Source organism: Harpia harpyja, chromosome 3, assembly GCF_026419915.1.
Source record: "Harpia harpyja isolate bHarHar1 chromosome 3, bHarHar1 primary haplotype, whole genome shotgun sequence".
NCBI classification, from domain to species: Eukaryota; Metazoa; Chordata; class Aves; order Accipitriformes; family Accipitridae; genus Harpia; species Harpia harpyja.
In genome coordinates this window covers 37,350,251-37,366,902 of record NC_068942.1, presented here as the reverse complement: position 1 = coordinate 37,366,902, position 16,652 = coordinate 37,350,251, and the positions used below count along the sequence as shown (strand labels likewise).

At 44.9% G+C, this 16,652-nt stretch overlaps 1 protein-coding gene across 4 annotated transcripts in view; it reads right to left on the bottom strand.

Annotated features, from left to right (window-relative positions):
- The window catches only part of TSPAN18 (tetraspanin 18), a 132,886-nt gene extending 116,436 nt beyond the window's left edge, over window positions 1–16,450 (bottom strand). The window contains exon 1 of one of the 4 annotated variants that reach the window (XM_052781934.1): window positions 16,329–16,450. The gene's annotated coding sequence lies outside the window, so the exon portion shown is untranslated. Of the gene's footprint in view, window positions 1–5,297; window positions 5,317–6,997; window positions 7,129–16,328 lie in introns of those variants that run through there. The other 3 variants (XM_052781930.1, XM_052781932.1, XM_052781935.1) reach the window with 3 other exon arrangements.
- Window positions 16,451–16,652: the final 202 nt, after the last annotated feature.

Here is a 16,652-nt window from a genome sequence, read left to right as displayed (position 1 = left end):
TTGGTGCAACTCTAGAAGATCATTGTTACATGTCTGTGCTTCAGCCATATTCCCATCTGAAGCAAAAGCTTTGTTGATCAACACAAAAGCACCTCATTCTAAGCAGCTCCGAGAATCCCTTCTGACATTATCAGGAACAAAGGGTGGCCAGCGCTTCAGAAATACATCAGATCCAAAGTCCACCCCTCTTCAGAACATTTTGAGACATTCAATCCTTTACCTCAATTATTTCTCATACATGTCCACTGTGGACGCATCACATTATTATCACTATTAAGCCCCATCAATTATTATCGGCAAGACTGACATCAAAAAGCGTTCTGTTTTCAAATAATTACAGAAATAAGTACATCAACAACAGCGACTCCCATTCCGAAATACACTGAATTCCCATACTGCTATCTCATCTACCCCACCAGCAGGTTTTTAGAAGTTCGTCTGAAAGGTACCCACAGGTCCCAGAGACTTCCATGAGAAACAGGTTCTCAGCAAGTCTGAGCAACCAACCCAGTATAGGCATAAACTCTCTCTGTACAAGAAGATCTGGTTCTCTTTGCTTCCCCCAAAATGAGATGTGCCATCAAGTGAGCCAAGAACAAACCCTGTCGATACTTTCCCAGCATAGCGTGTTCCAGTTCAGTGCCCTGTGAGGTCCGTGACTCAAGAACAGGCAAACTGCCAGTCAGCTCATTTAGACCATTTTTCCTGAAGAAGTGTAGACACCATCATTTAGCGCAATCTTTATCACTGTGAAACTCCCTCCTCATAGACTGTCATGCACTGAGCTTTTCATAAGAAGTAAATATAGTAACCGTTTCCATAATAACGTTAGAAATACCCCAACAGATTAAATTCAACAGATGAAACAAGGCCATAAATACATATGTCTAGCAACATGACCAAAATCACCCTTCTTCAAACTGGGCATCAGGCCATGAAAAAAAAGCTGCTAGCATTACAATTTCAGTGCCGAGCCTTATGAGAAGCGCAGAGCTGCAGAAACAGTCAGTACTGTAATTGTGCACAATATATATACAAGCCAAGCTGCAGCCAGGGCCTCTAAGCTCCTGAGCCCCTGCCAGGCTGTGCCACTGACCCACAGTCAACAAGTCACCATATGGTCCCATACCCCATTCCGCTCATCTGGCTTGTTGGCTTTCCAGACATCTGGGATGGCATAAAATGTGTTTAAAGCTGTTTCTGACTCAAGTGAGAAGTTCTGAAAGAATATAAGAGCTATTACTATCTCTGCTATACTACATGACTTTTCACATTAGCAGCTTGGTTCAGTTCCACTTCCCCAGGATCAACCACCCCTGTAAGATTTTGTCCTGACACTAACATCACAGACATGAGGAGCAAAGAGGATACTGGTTATACTGCTTCCAGAAGACTAGCTGGGGCAGACGCCAGATCACACTAGGCACCACAGACACCCCAAGAAAGTCCCTCTCTAACACGGCTCTGCGCCAATTACATGAGGGAGACAGAAGGGCAGGAATGGAGATGAACTAAACACAGTCAATCAACAGCTGAGCTGAGCAAACTCAAACATAAATCCTAATTCACAAAATCATGCAGCCCCTTTAATAATCACAGAACCAAGTAATATCAAACACATGGATGAGATTCAGTTTCAGCACTGTTTATTTCATCAAAAACATCCTCTCTTTCTTCCTGAAGTGATACACTGGTCTAAAAAATCTGAACTTCATTTGGGTTTAAGAATTGACTCTTCTACAGTGACCTTTCAATTTATTTCTCAAATAGCTGTAAACTTCCATTTCAGACCAGGTTTATTTAGTAAATATATAGCAAAGGGAATATCCTGAAGGCCACAAAAAGCCCCAAAGGACAAGAACCCCCAGAGACTTACCACTCGTTGGAATCCTTGTTGGAGGGACTACACAGACAGGAGGGATCCTGAGCTGAAACAAGACCTGTACTAAAAACCTGTGATAGTCAAAAACCCACTACGATCATCTCGGAGGACAATGACAAGATACTGGTTTTGGTTTTCTTTTAACTGAATTTGGTGAGGGTAAGTTGACACCACATGAATACTCTCAATTGTCATGTAGTATCTGCTGCACATTAGTCCACCAAACACAAGCATTCACATTAGGCATGGTATCAAGACACCGGCAGAGGCAATTCAGATCCCCCCCCCCCAAAAAAATCACACATATACAACTCACCAGGATTCTGAGCCTCTCTGCCTCTAGCTCTGAAGACCACCAATGAAGGACAGCACCTCCAGCACAGCTCCACTGCCCTAGAGTACATGCTGCTGCTTATAAAGTTTGGGAAAATGGAAATCCTTCAAGACCATTGCTAGAGAACCGAAGGTGGCAGAGGTGCAGCAGCAAATCCATTTGGGGTCAATTTGTAAGAGTAAAACATCTTTATCGTTTGTTTCTTTAAATCTTATCTGTGCAAAAATAAATAAAAACATGCTGACAAACTGGTTTAGCAGCTGGTGTGGTTAACAAAAAAAGATCAATGCACTGCCTTCCTTTAGCCACTTCTTTCAGTCTCAGGCAATTTATACTAAATTAGCCCATGACAGATCTTACCAATGCAGAAATGATAAATAGCAAAGCAGCTGCTAAAGGCTCCAAGGCAAGAGGGTGGGGGGAGCTGCAATAAAAAAAAAAAAAAACCACCAAAACACAAGTCCCATCAACTATTTGGTGGCCACTGAATTCGCCCGAATCCTCTGGAACTACGGGACAGGATAACTCATTCACCATTTTGGAAACTCAAGACTGCAAGAGCAGTGAACAGAAAATAAGAAATGATGGTGTAGGGGAAAGAACGGACACAAGAGGAATGCTGAACTGTGCAGTCACGAGCAATGGTAGCACCAAATGCAACTCGGCTGTCATATCAATTACAAATGAGATAGCAGTGACCATCAGAAAGCAAAGCTCTGGACACCTGGAACATATCTTCATACGAAATACAATTAAAGACCAGTAGTCTTCCCAGTGCTGAGAAGTGGTGGAAAGGGAGGGAACGGACAACAAAAAAAACATTGAAGAAAGTTTTCTGTACAACCTTTTTCTTCCTTCATTTGCTACTTCCAGTTAAGATTAACAATCATTTCCAAGAAAAAAATAAATAAAAAAAAGAGAACTCCTAAGAAATAGCTTAAAAGGGAACGAGCAATTTCAGATCCCAAACAGCTCATTCCTAGGCATCTTGGGGGAGAAATACACAAGCTTTGCCCTCTCATGCAAATACACTACTTGGTTTTGAGTCACTATTTTAAAGTGAAAACTAAAGACCACCACTTCTCAAAGCAAGTTACTTTCCAACCCTCACCGTAATACTTGCGGGTTTTTTTCTCAAAACCCAAGAAAAATCGATCCAAAACCTTTCCCTCACATTTTATTGACGTCAGATTAAGTTAAACAAACAAAAAATCATACTAACATTAGTCAAAAACTCTTGAAAAAGAAAAAGTAGGGATTATCTTGCAACAACACTCCCAAACAAGGACTGCTTCAGCAGCCTCACAGGATTAGCGAGGAGTATAGATATTCATCTGTTTTAATTATAGCCCCCAAACAGACCTCAGACCTGCTACCACCTCATGCAATGACTCATCTTCAAGATGTCGAGAACTATGCGCTACCTCACAAAACTCTCCAAATACAACTTGGACCACCATCTGCTTACTTAGGTACTTGAAGCCTCAATTTTGTAGCATCTGAACTTCTCTTTTCAAGTCCTTCCTCATCTAAGACCCATGGCCCCATAAATCCAGTAGCTTCTGTTCCCGGAGCAGTTGTGTCTGTTTTCCTGCAGCCTGGTGAGAACAGACAGGACTCAAGATAATTAAATAAAAACACAGGAACTCCATTATTTATTTTAAAGGAAAATGTGTTTTCTAGGAAGAAAGTCCTTTATTTGGGCAAATCTGTAAGCTGTTTATCAGCTTAAACTCATTATCTGCCCATATGGTCTTAGCACTGTGGTTTACAAAAAAAAAAAAAAAAAAAAAGGGCATGCACTAGCTGATGAAATGTCATCTGCCCTTATGCCAGAAACTAGTATTTTTGCATTGACGTCAAATAAGGATCCTTGCCACAAGTGAACGGCTACCATAAGGATAGTCATAATATTTTAATTATGAAGGGATCTTACAGAAGGCAGCAAGGAAGGCAAGGGCACAGCAAGAAAACCCATTCACAAAAATACAAAGTCACTTAATTCACTTTTTCCCTCCTCTGTTCTTTTTGTCTGGGGAGGTGGGGTGGGAAAAGAGCAACCTAACTTGGAAAAAAAAGGCAAGAGAATGAGATGCTAGAGCCAGTAAACACACATCAAAGCATGAGATGGCTCTGCTTCAGCTGCCTCCAGTATTCAACCTGGGATAGATTAAGGCAAGATAAAAGGTGCTAGGAGGGAAAATACTACCCCTACAGCAGTGCAGACCCTCTCCCTCACTTGCTCAGCCCTAATGCTGAGAGAACGCCAAGATCCCAGCCAGCTCTGCCGTACCGAAAGCGGCAAGCGCACATGATAGACCTAGTTTTGGAAACCCAAATTTGTCCACCATCGTCTGCTGTCGGGGACTAGCTCCACGCAGTGAGGTGGTTTGAAGCCCTTCCCGCTCCCCCGTCGAGCCGCTGCAGCGGAGCAGGAGCTGGGTTTATTGATTCTGTGAGTCACAATTAGCCACGGGACACAGGACCAAAGGTTTAGCACAGGACATTAAACCTGACTGTCTGAGCTGTCAACTTGGTTATTCCAAGGAGAGAGAAACAAATTGAAGTCACAGTAACAGATGTTTCTCATGTTTTATGAACTGCAATATTATTCCTGGTTACAGATACAGTTTCTGCCTTTTAAAACAGACCTGCAACGCTGCGTGTATGAAATTATTTGAATTAAACAACACACAGGCAACTTGGCAAAGGACTTAAGGATAGCTCAGCATTTTCATACACACACAATGATTCCCGTTTCCCTTTCGCCCAGCCCCACCCTGAGAAGTATAATATATGTGAAAGCAGCCAAAAATGAGATCACGCCAGGCTAGAGTCCTTCGTTGCCATCAGCCGAGGCGAGGATGCAAACACTCAGACCCCACTCCTCTTTGGTGGAAAACACACTCGGCCCCTTCTCGCTTTCCACTGTGTGTAAACTAAGTTGCTGGGACCCTTTCTGAGTTTTAAGCGAGCCTGGAAACAGAAGACTGGTGTTCTTCCCAGGATGCCTTATCCTTACTCCCCAAGGGGGATAAAGGGATTTCCCCATAATTTACAAAGGAAATCTGAAATACCTACCCCAGGAGCGAAAGCCACCCCCAAGTTCATTTGGCTCCTCCGAACCTAGGAGGCAAGCGGAGCTGGGGGGGGACCGACACTCCAAAGGCTCTGCCGAAGAGCCACACTGACACGGCACAGCAAGAAAAGCCCTCTCGTGGAAACAAACTGTCAGCATCACCCACCCGAGCCCTCCTCTGTCTGCGATATCTCAGAAAAGTTAAAGCTCTTCCTTTCTTCCTCTCAGCCCGCTACGCTTAAATTCATGGCAACTGTATCACATGGTATTTTAGCTGACGCCAACAAAAGCTGTACCTCAGCCACGACAAATACAGAAACATTAACTGCCTTCCAGGGAGGGTCAAACATTTGAATCATTTTAACATACAATACAAATACTTCAGTGAAAGCAGATGATAAAGAAGCACATCTGTACGTTATGCTACACAGTCGAATTTGAAAGATTCCCCCCAAATTATGAAAAAAGATGAAGAACGTACCTATTTCTCCCAATGACATCCCTATCATTAGCTCTCAGTTTGCATACTTTTGAGACAGAACAACTGCTGCTCCTTACAAAAGCACTAAATACTAAAATAAGCATTTTACCGGTGGAATCCATCAAACGCTTGGATACATCCTCTTGAATTAAGACATCTCTTTAACAACTCCACACACTTTTTACTCACTAGTAAAAATCCAGGGCGAGCCTGCGCTCACTATTTGCATATACCCAGCCAGGCACACAGCCACCTCCAGCACACTTCTGCCCAAGCAGCTTCGGTAGCCACTGGCTATTCAGCGGAATACGTGCCTAGAGTCTATTAATTGTGTTCAAATTTTCTCTTATTACAGAAACACAAGCAGTAATCAGGCTGAGCTTACTAACTGCTGAGAGAAGTGCTAGAGAAAAAAGAAGTTACAATTACCACACAGACTTCACAGAAAACCACCCAAGTACAATGCGTCAGAAAATGCTGTCTGCTCGCTCATTACAACATTTAAACACAAAAGTTACGATTAAACTTTAAATGCCCAGCTGTACAGTTTATAAACCCCACACATCTCAGTGGGGTGGTACCTCACTAGCGTGTTGGTGCGACTATAAATCTCTATTAGAGCGCGAGGACTGACCCAGCGTGGCAGGGTTGCAGTTTGCCGACCAGCAAAGTGTGAAAGAGAAAATTCCTACCGGACTGAAGTCAGAAACACGGGTAACTCTCCCCCCGCCTCCCCTTCCTCATCCAAACTTCAGGGGTGGTGGAACACCCCAAAACGCTACAAACGGGCGGGCAGAGCGCTCCAGGCACAGACACCCTGCGGTTCCTCCGCTTGCCTTTACAGTAAGAGGGCTCCCGGAGCGAGGTGGGGGAAGCAATAAAATGCAGAAATATTAAGAGCAGGCTCTGAGACTCCCGGGACGCTCCCGGGTACCGACCACGAGAGGTTCCCCCCCCCGTAAAGGAGTTACCGGCGGGGCGAGCTCAGCTGGCTCGGGCTAGCCGGGGAACCTCTCCGCCAGCGTTACTACCAGCCGGGCTGGCATTTCAGCCCCCAAAAACTTGCACGCCCAGCTCCCCTCCAACCCCGGGGAAACAAGGTTCAGCGTGGTGCCACGCCGGAGCCGGCAGGGCTGGCCGAGGAAAAAGCTACCGCGCACCAGCCGGGGTGCCCAGAAGCGAACCCCAGCCCCGGTCCCGGTGCCGGTGCCGGTCCGTTACCTGCCGGCGGCCGCAGCGAGGCTCTCCGCGGCGGCTCCCCGGGGACAGACCGAGCTGGCGGCGGGAGAACGAAGGAAGGAACGAACGGGCGTCTCCCGGCTGCGCTGGGCTCCCACTCCCGTGCCCGGCAGCCGGCTCCACCTCCCGGCCGTGCCCCCTTCTCCGCCCCCGCCCGGCTCGGCTCGGCTCGGCCCGGCTCCGGCTCCGGCTCCGGCCCCGGCGGCTGGGCGCGCCTCTGGCTGTGCTCCACCCTCTCCTCCCTCCCCGTCCCCCCGCCGGAAAACTTCCCGGGGAACCCTCGGTCAGAATCGCCGAAGGCTGCCGGGGAGGGGGGGACGACTCGTCCCCGCTTTTGCTAACGTATCCCGGAGGCGGCTCGGTCGTTTGGGAGCGGCAGCCAGCCTGGGAGCCCTCCTCGCCGGGAAGGGGGCAAATTCTGAGCCCGCCGAGCTCGCCGGAGGAAGGAGAGGTGCCTAGTCCCTGTCTCCAGGGTGCCCCCCCCGCCCCATAACACCTGATGATGGGCTTCTGATCCCTGGGATGCAAGAGACCGGGGAGGTGGGAGGCCACTTGTTGACCGGGATGCCTAAATACGTTTGAAGATCCGTCAGAGAAACTTCAAACAAGGAACGTCACCGCGGGATTGGAAAGCCTTTCAAAAATGCGTGCTAAACCAAATGAAGAGCCCGGCTTTGTGACGCGGGAAAAGCCAACCCTCCTAAGACCGGTTTCCTAAGGAAATATGGCATGTGCGGTTGTGCTCTGTGTACGTGCCAATAACTTCTGAGCCAGGTAAACAATTTCGATTAAGTTTGACAACTACAGGTTTCAGGAAAATAGGTAACCGTGGAGAAGAGGTCATCTCTTTTACTGCTCTTGCACATAGGATGGCTGTATCCCAAGTCCAACAGCATCCAACAGACACCAGGGAATCCACAGGGGAGGTTCAACTCAACTATTCCCTAGGGAAACCCACTTCACTGGTCCTGATGCTCACAAAAGTCTTTGCTGGGTTGGAGGGAAAGAAATTGAGGGAGGAAAAAGTGTGCAGAAGTAACGTGGTTACTGAGTAACAATCAGGAGCAAGGGCATTAGTAAATTGCAGATTGTGCTCACCTATAACAACAGAGATGATAGCAATCCTGCAAGGGCCAGATCCTGCAAGTGGTCCTATGCAGACATGTCCTTGTGCTGATAAGAAGTCCTGTTTATTTTGTGATGCTCTCTCTACAAGATGGCGGATGCGGATCTGGACCCTCAAAGCCTCTTAGAAGAACAAGAAACAACAAGAATGTCTAACAGTGCACTGCAAAGGAAAAAAGACGCGCCAGCGTCTCAGTATAAATATCCCTGCTAATGCCTCATATATCTGGTAATGAACAGTTACAAGGCTCCCCAGGTGCAGATATTTGTTGGCATCGGCCTTCTTTCTTTCCTGATGTGGTATAAAAAGAGCGAGATAGATACACATAGAATTGAACAGTTATGGTCCCAAATCCATTTCTGTGTAATAGCAAAACTAGATTACACAACCAGATCATATTTGTAACGTTTGTTTTGTTATAGTCTATTGTTTAAGACAGGCAATCATTTCAAGGTCTGATATTTTCTTGTAATGTTTGGGCCCATGTTTTTCCATTTCTGTTTCACTATTCATTTATTTGTGTCACAGCGTGATCCTACCTCTCCTTGGTCTTTGTGGCAGAGTAGGGGATTTCCATTTCTTTATTAGACACAGTTTGACATGAGGTAATAGCCTTGTTCCTCATTTGATTCCTTTGCAAAGGACTCGGAGTGCTATTTTCCAGGAGGCTGGCTTGTCATACCCCTTGAGCAGCAGATCATGGTTCTTTCAGGCAGAGATTACATTTGCACTCTGCAGACCTGTCAAACCGGGCTCCGTTGGCCCTCCCTCTGCACTCCCCTGTAACAGTCTCGCACATTTACCCTTGCACTGTCACGGGACCGTTTCAGGACCCCACATGCCAGGCAATTTTGCCATGTACCTCGTGAATAAACCACAAAAATGCGTGTGTGTCAGTCTAGCCACCCGACTCCTACCCCTGCTTTGTGGCCTAACGCGCAGATCTCATGCAGAGGGTTTCTAGGAAACCGAGTGGGCTTAGTCCTGCCCAAAACACCGGTTTTAAACAGCTCCAGATTCAAACAGACAAGATCTCTTCCTCATCAGGGACACTCTTGGCATTTTTCCAACAACTGCCCCCCCTTCCAGTGACATCATCATTCTGATATTTTGGAAATAAGTACAGGGCAATGTATCCTAAGACTTGTATGTGTTTTCTGTTTTCCATCCTGATTCTATGAAACTGTTTTGTAAATGAACAAAAGTCAACTATATGTGACCCCAGCTTTCAAATCTTCCACATGCTCGCATAGACACAATAGTGCTCTTACATGGTCAACTGTGCAGTTTAAGGGGCCACTATTGAAAATTAGCTTCCCGAGTTTATAGTGCTTTCACTGTCATGAAGGAACTGCTTTGTGAATCCCAGCCAGCACTGAATTGAGTTTTGCATTTAAAGCTGGGGTTTACTTTCTTTGTGATGTGCAAAGGATATAGTATATCCTCTGGGAACTTAAAGCATAATAGCAACCTTGGGTAATTTTATCACAGATAAACTTGCGAGTGGGCTGTTTTACTTGTTTTCTGATAAATACATCACTGAATTGAAATCCGAGCAAGGAAATAGTTCCATGGTTTAGCCCAAAACACTAAAGCCACTTTCTCCTGTTTCAGAATTGCCTAGAGCTGCAGCCCTCCCACTGTCTGAAGGGTCTGTCCCTTGAATATTACATCATATGTATCATAATCCGAATAGTCTCTCCGTTAACACTTCTGATAGGCTTGAGTTTTCAGAAGCAGAAACTGCAACGGTGGGAAGCCATGAGCAAATCGGGGCAGGTTCCTCGCTGGTGTTAACTGTATGGATTTTGAGAGAATTGAATTTCACTCCATACAGCTAAGCCATTGCTTATGAGCCCTTTCCTGCCTGCGCTTCACATCTTAGTTCTCAACTTCACAGTTTCCCTGTTGCTTCCTTCCCTGGCCTCCCCGCCTTTCCTCCCGCTTCCTTTGCCTTCAGACTGCTCCCTTTCTTTTCCTACTATTTTCTCTCAGTAGTCCTACTAGCATCTTTCCCAATTAGCTCGGAAGGCAGATAAAGCAGGAACCCAACCACGATCCCTCTTGGCTGCGATTCCCAGAACTGGACTGACACACAGCCCAGCTCATTGCCTAGGCAGATGGGCAGAAAGAAACTCTCTGGCATCTGCATGCTGGAACCTGAGCGCCAGTCTATTTCCAGATAACCATGGCAAATTCCAGGAGCAATCTGTGCTCAGTAGAAATCACGCAGTGTTATCAACTCTGCCGTGAGACTGAATGGCACTTCCGAGAGTGCAAAACAAACAAGGTCTTAGCCACCAAGAGCTTAAGATGACAAACTGACTGTCTAAACCTGATCACCTGCTCCCAGATAAAGACAGCAAAGTAAGCGATCTTGTTTTTCTGAAATGTCAAGCACTTGTAGTGCCGACTGAAGTTACACTGATCAGTATGCTCTCTCATCTGCTATCAGACTGCTTTCCCAGGGCCCCTCCAGCAGGCCTGGGAAAACAGCATGAGGGGGCAGTTGATGTACTGGTAGCAAGAGGTTTGTTCAAGCTTTGTCATTAAAATCATAATTAAAACCTTGCCAGTGTATTTTTCAACCCAGTTTTGCTTTCCCAGGCTCAGCTGGGAAAACTGAAGCTAAATTGTTTATGAGTTGGGTTCTTTGTCAATAGCAGCATTTCCCAATCATTTTCATCCAAGCACCAGCTAACATTTTGGAGAAAAAAATATCACAGGCCCTCACGCAGCTTTGCCATGGTAATTTTTTTTTCTTTTAATCAAGAACTAAGCTGCATTTTTAATATTCATTTACAGATTTATTTTTCCCAACTTCATTTTCGTATTTACTTGATCACATGGTAACATACGTGTATGTTTTTTCTGAAGTGAAAAAGCATGTTTTGTCATCATTTCATGTATGACCTTCTCACATCTCTCAGACCCACGGACCACAAGGTGGGAAGCAGGTTTCTAGGGCAAAAGACATGCTCTTCTTAAGATTATCCAATCCATGAACTTCCCGCTCACTGAGATACTCAAATAGGTAGACATAATTTTCCTAAATGCTTTCCTGCCCACCTCCCTCCTTCCTTGTCTTTGAAGTTGCAAGGTTACACAAAAGAACTGGCAGTGGTGCCTAAAACCAAAACTGCAGAAGCAACAATTGAATGAACCCTTGGACGCTGCCCAGAAAAATCTCAATGAAGAGAATTTGTTGTAATAATTTTAATATTCAGCATTGAAGGGAAACTTTTAAAGCAAAATGGACATATTTAAGATGATAGCCATCTCCACTGCTAACAACAGGTAAAGCTATATATTACTAAACTGAAAAAACCCTAGAAAATACCCTGTCCGCTGTTTGCTTTTTTTTGGTAAGTTTCCTAAAATGGAGCTTATGCCAGAACCCCAAGTTTTCCAACTGCACATCTTTTGAGAAAGTTCTCAACCTTTGTATTTCCTCTGAAATTTGCAGCTGAGCTTTTTCTGTGCTTTTTGAACCCTACACGGAAACAAACTTCGTTTCCCACAATCTATTTAGTAATTTTCACTAAGGACAAGCAAAATGGAGGCCCCCATTGTACCAGAAACCCTGTAGTCTCTTTTCCTTACATATTTAAATATGACAAGAGAGACAAATACAGAGGAACAGTTATCCCCATTTGCAAATAGGAAATTGAGGCACGAAGAATGAATGCTGAAGAAGTACTAGAGGTCCGTGGCAGCTCCAGGACACGAGCTAGGAGATCCTGGATCCCAGACAAGTGCCTTACTCATCCAAACATCTATCCTCAAATGTTTTTGAGCTTCTTGGCATTTGCATTTCTCTTATAACACAAAGGGAGGAGGCTCAAATGCGCTTTTAAAACTCCAGCTGACACTAAAATCCTGGAGCTATTTTTATTCTCATAAGATTTTACAAAGCACCTTTCTCCATTTAAAAAAAAGAAAGCTAACAAACATAGCTTCAGGGGTTATTGTTCCTTGAGATGTTCTAATTAAATAACACTTTATTGGATAGTTAGAGTTCTTCATGATTTTTCTGACAAAGATATGGTACATAGTTCACAGATATCTACAGAGAAAGGCAGTAACTGCCAGGGGGAGGATGGAAGTGTTGAAAACTTCACTTCTGACAACAGTTAGATGGTCACCCTGCAATTTGTTTCAACACAGCCAGTTGTGTTGCCATAACTTGTTAAACATCTGCTAAAAACATATGGAATCCTCCTGGGGGATGTAAGTTGATGCCATTCATCAAACTATTTCACTGCTTCCCTTCTCCCCAAATGACTCCCTCCAGAGAGCCAACTGAAGCAAAGGATTCTGATGTCTATTTGTAGAAAGGGATCCCTAGCCAGAAAAGTGGTGATCGCTCCCCTTGAACCCGGGACAAGATCCTATCCAAGCAAATTCCTCTGAAGCACACATAACACGGTTAAGGAGAAAAACAAAACACCACATCATCAGAACTCCAAATCTGTCATCCCACTGGGCCCTTAGGCGAAAGGAGGTAGCACGGTGTCCTATGGCAAAACTATTCCCCATTCTGCAGAAGTTGGTTTAAATGGGCACTACCAGGTTAGCTGGGAGATTGCTGAAATTATGACCTTTGGCATGGAAGGAGCTAAAGTTTTTCCTGGTATCTAAACTAGAATTTTATTAAATCCAGAAAGTTGGACTGCCCACTGGGATAAACACTCATGGCTGTGTAAAATGACCACAAGAAGGCTGTAAAATGCAACCACAGCGTCAATGACCTGGAGCGTTATGACGGGCACTCAGTTTGCATGGTGTAAAGGTTGCTGGACATCACACATGATCCCAGAATTTTTCATGATCAAATTCAGTGCCCTAAGCGGGGTGTAGCTTTTAAGACCTGGACCAATCTCCAGTGACAGATAGAGAAGTCATATCCTAACAAGTCCATGAAGCAACGATTGAGTGGTGATGCTACTATAACCTCATTGGGATAGCTATCGAAAAGTACACAGCTTGCTTTTGTTCCCAGAAGCTTCTCTGTTTTTTCTCAGATATGCTACTTTCTTTAATAAAAGATAGTACTTCTCTGCAGACCTCTTTTCACTTGTCATTCACCCCCCTTCCAAGCATACACACAGCCAGGGCAGAAACAAAACTGCACAAGTTTTGCTTCTTTTTCCGCAGTCTCAAGAGTCATTCTGTGCATGTGTGCATAAGGCAGCCCTGCTCTTCTGTCAACAAAAAGGGAACTTGTAAGTGAATAAAGCATCCATGCTCGGTACAGGAGCTGTGAAATTGCTGAATGCTGCATAGTGGGATTGAGGCAGACTTGGTGCTAGGTTAAGATCGGTTATTTTAAAAAATGTAGTAATAAAATAGAACGGTCCTTGTGAACCCTTCGCCAGGCACTAATTAATCACCCTCCCATTTTTACAAGTGAGAGCAAATGAATGCCAGGAATATTTGCCTGAGTGGGCATCAGAATTAGAATTTAGGGCTCCTAACCTGTGATTGAATCATATGATTCCACCTCTATCAGCTACTTCAGACATAAGGTTTCTTTACCTGAAGATGAAAACCCTTTCACTGGCTGGACACTCATTAGTTGGAATGACTGGTGTACAAATATGGTTATTTTACAGCTTAAAAATATGGATTCTGTAGGCCACTGTGGAACACAGGTTGGAATTATGCGAGTCCCTTATCTGGCTGATTCCTGCTGTGAATGTTTTAAACAACATTGTGAGTTACTAGCTGCTGTTTCCTATCAGGAAGAGATAAACTGTTGATTTATTAAATGTTGGAGCCAGCTTCACCCCTAGTTTTACTAGACTGATTTCAATGAAATAACGCCAAGGACACATTCTCTTAGCTAAGTAGCCCTTAGCCACCTACTGAGATTAATTTACTGTACGTACATCACAAAAGTTTACAAAGCAAGAGAAAAGAAGCACCTCCTTGTTTCCTGTTCTTCTGAGCTACCCTCAGAGAAGGATCCAGAATCTAGGTTCTGTTTGAAAGATCCCCAAGACACTCTTCCAGTCTACTAGGAGAATCCAGCAAACCCTTGAAACTTGGTAAGTACGGAAAGCCTGGCAAAGGCTCTGAAGCTTCCTGCTTCTCCCTCTTGTAAGCAGCCCCTTCGCGCAGCCTTTCATGCCGTGTTTTGGCACTCGTGATCCTGGCTGTGATAACAAATTGCAGAAGATTTACTCTAATTCTTTACTTCCCCCATGTATCCCTGTGATAACCCCTCACTCACTCACTATCAGGTCCTGTGTTGTCTTCCAGGTGATCTCACTTCGGTTCCACAGATAAAGACACAAAGCAGAGAGTGAGTAGGGAGAGGACGGTCGAAGACAGACAGAAGGGGCTTTTCTCTTCAACCTGACAGAATGGGGGCAAATACCTCTGTCGCAAGCAGAAGCAACAGCATGTTAGAAAGGATAAGAATGGAAACTCTGGCTTCTTGGAACCAGCCACTGAAATGAAGCAATCGTTTTGGGAAGCCCAGGGTATTGATAGAGCAGCTGGTCTCCTTCCAACTGGGATTCGCTGTGTTCCAGGGCTATAATCAGGCAAATAGAGAATTTGCCAACCAAAGCTTTATTGAGTGTGCCAGGGAGCAGCCGTCCCTTCACCTGAGCTAGAAATGGCTTCACTAATGTGCGGCATGTGCACGAGTCACTAAAGAGCCTTCACCCTTCATCAGTCAGAGAAGTGCAGTTGCGTGTGCAGCAGGACCGGCAGAGGCAAGGGGATGACAAGCTATTAAGAATGAAGCCTAATGGCCCCTTGAGAGCATTGGGAGTGGGGAAATAAAATAAAATTAAAAAAACCCTTCACCTGAATTTTAATCACACCCAAGAGAAGACATGAGATTTAATACAAAACATTACACAGCTGCTTTGCTACACGAGATTAACTTCATGTAACAGGATGAATAAAAATATTCCCACTCCAACTTTCTGAAACATTCTGCCCTGAGGCAGTGAGAGAAATGGCACAGAATGCAGAATGAGGCAGGGAAATGAGCTAGAGATGCTTTTAAGCTCTGTGCAAGTCACCCATCCAAAGCTGGGCTCTGACACAAATCTCCTTCAGCATCTCAAATTAATAATTCATCCTTAGCTGGGCGATCATTAAAAGATCTCTTTTTTGTAGACAGACAGTCAGAGAGAACAAATGTAAGAGTTAATGCCGGCTGGCAATACGGTGAATCTTTGAAAGCAACAGGCTATGACAGCACTTCTTAGGTTCTCCTAGTGCTATGCTTAGAGCCTGGACATCTGCAAAAGACTGTAAATGCGCGTGCATGAGGAGTGACCCACTTCTGCAACTGGAAGTTGGAATGCCTCCCAGATGCACACATGACATTTCGGCAACACAGAGAGAGAGAAGGGGAAGGAACCTGGGAAAAGAGTTCAGAAGATGAGTGTGAATGAAAATACCAAAGCAGCAAAACATCTAGTTCTAAACTCTTTGTAATTGGACATCCAAGATGAGCTGCTATCAAGGTCACAAGAGGTCTTTGTGGTAGAAATGAGGCAACTTCCCTCAGCCACCAAGAGAAGCTGTAAGCTCACATTGCAGGCTGTCAAAGTCAGCAGGGACTTGGTCATAAATTGATTTACAAGAATATCAGCTGGAGATATAACCTTTTTGCTTTTCAAGCTGTACGGTAAATGCATGTCCCTTGACAAGTAACTTTCCCTGGTAACCCCGTCAACCATTTATGAAGCAAGAGTGGTATTTCCTTAGTGCTCAGCGTAACAGGCAGTGTGCAATTCACAAAATACACCTCCATCCATAATAAACAATTCCTAAAATTATCTGTTTCCTGACAAAATTATCGGAAACATCCAACTGATCATTGTGCACATTTTGCACTTTTCTTTTGGGGGCAGCAGCCCTGTTTGGTCCTGGAAATTAAGCAGCTTCTAGCACTGACTAGGCCTTGGAAAATAAATCCAGATCTCAACAATTGCAATGAGTCAGATGTGATTTTCTTCTTTTACGCCAGATGAGAATTCACAACTTCAGTGCGATGCCAGTCATAGAAATAAGCAAAACAGAGAGTTGCCTAGGACAGCAGCATGCTCAGGGACAACGTGCTGCCTACTTAGTCTCTACAGGAGCTCTGGAAAGGCACGCTGGCTGCGGCTGCTCAGGCAGAAGTCAGGGTTATTTGGAACAGATGCAGCAGTTGCTTACCTGATCTCTCTCAGGTGTCTGGCAGCAGTAGTTGCAGCAATCCCACTTCCCCAGTGCTCTTCTCTTCAGCCTGCAATTACAGTTGCACCCCTTCCCGCTACTCTTCTCCCGCCTGTGGAAAAAGCAGTCTCGCGCCAGTCCCTCATCCTGGGGGCTGAAAAACTCAACTTTGTCTACGCTGTTGAGAAGCTTTGAGTCACCCCCAGGCACTGGTGATGCTCTGCAGCTGGAGGTGTTCTGAGTGAGATGTAAATCAAGATACATGGTCATAAAGCAGCTAGTGACAAGTCTTGGAGGAAAAAAAAGGTGTTATCTTTAGCAACC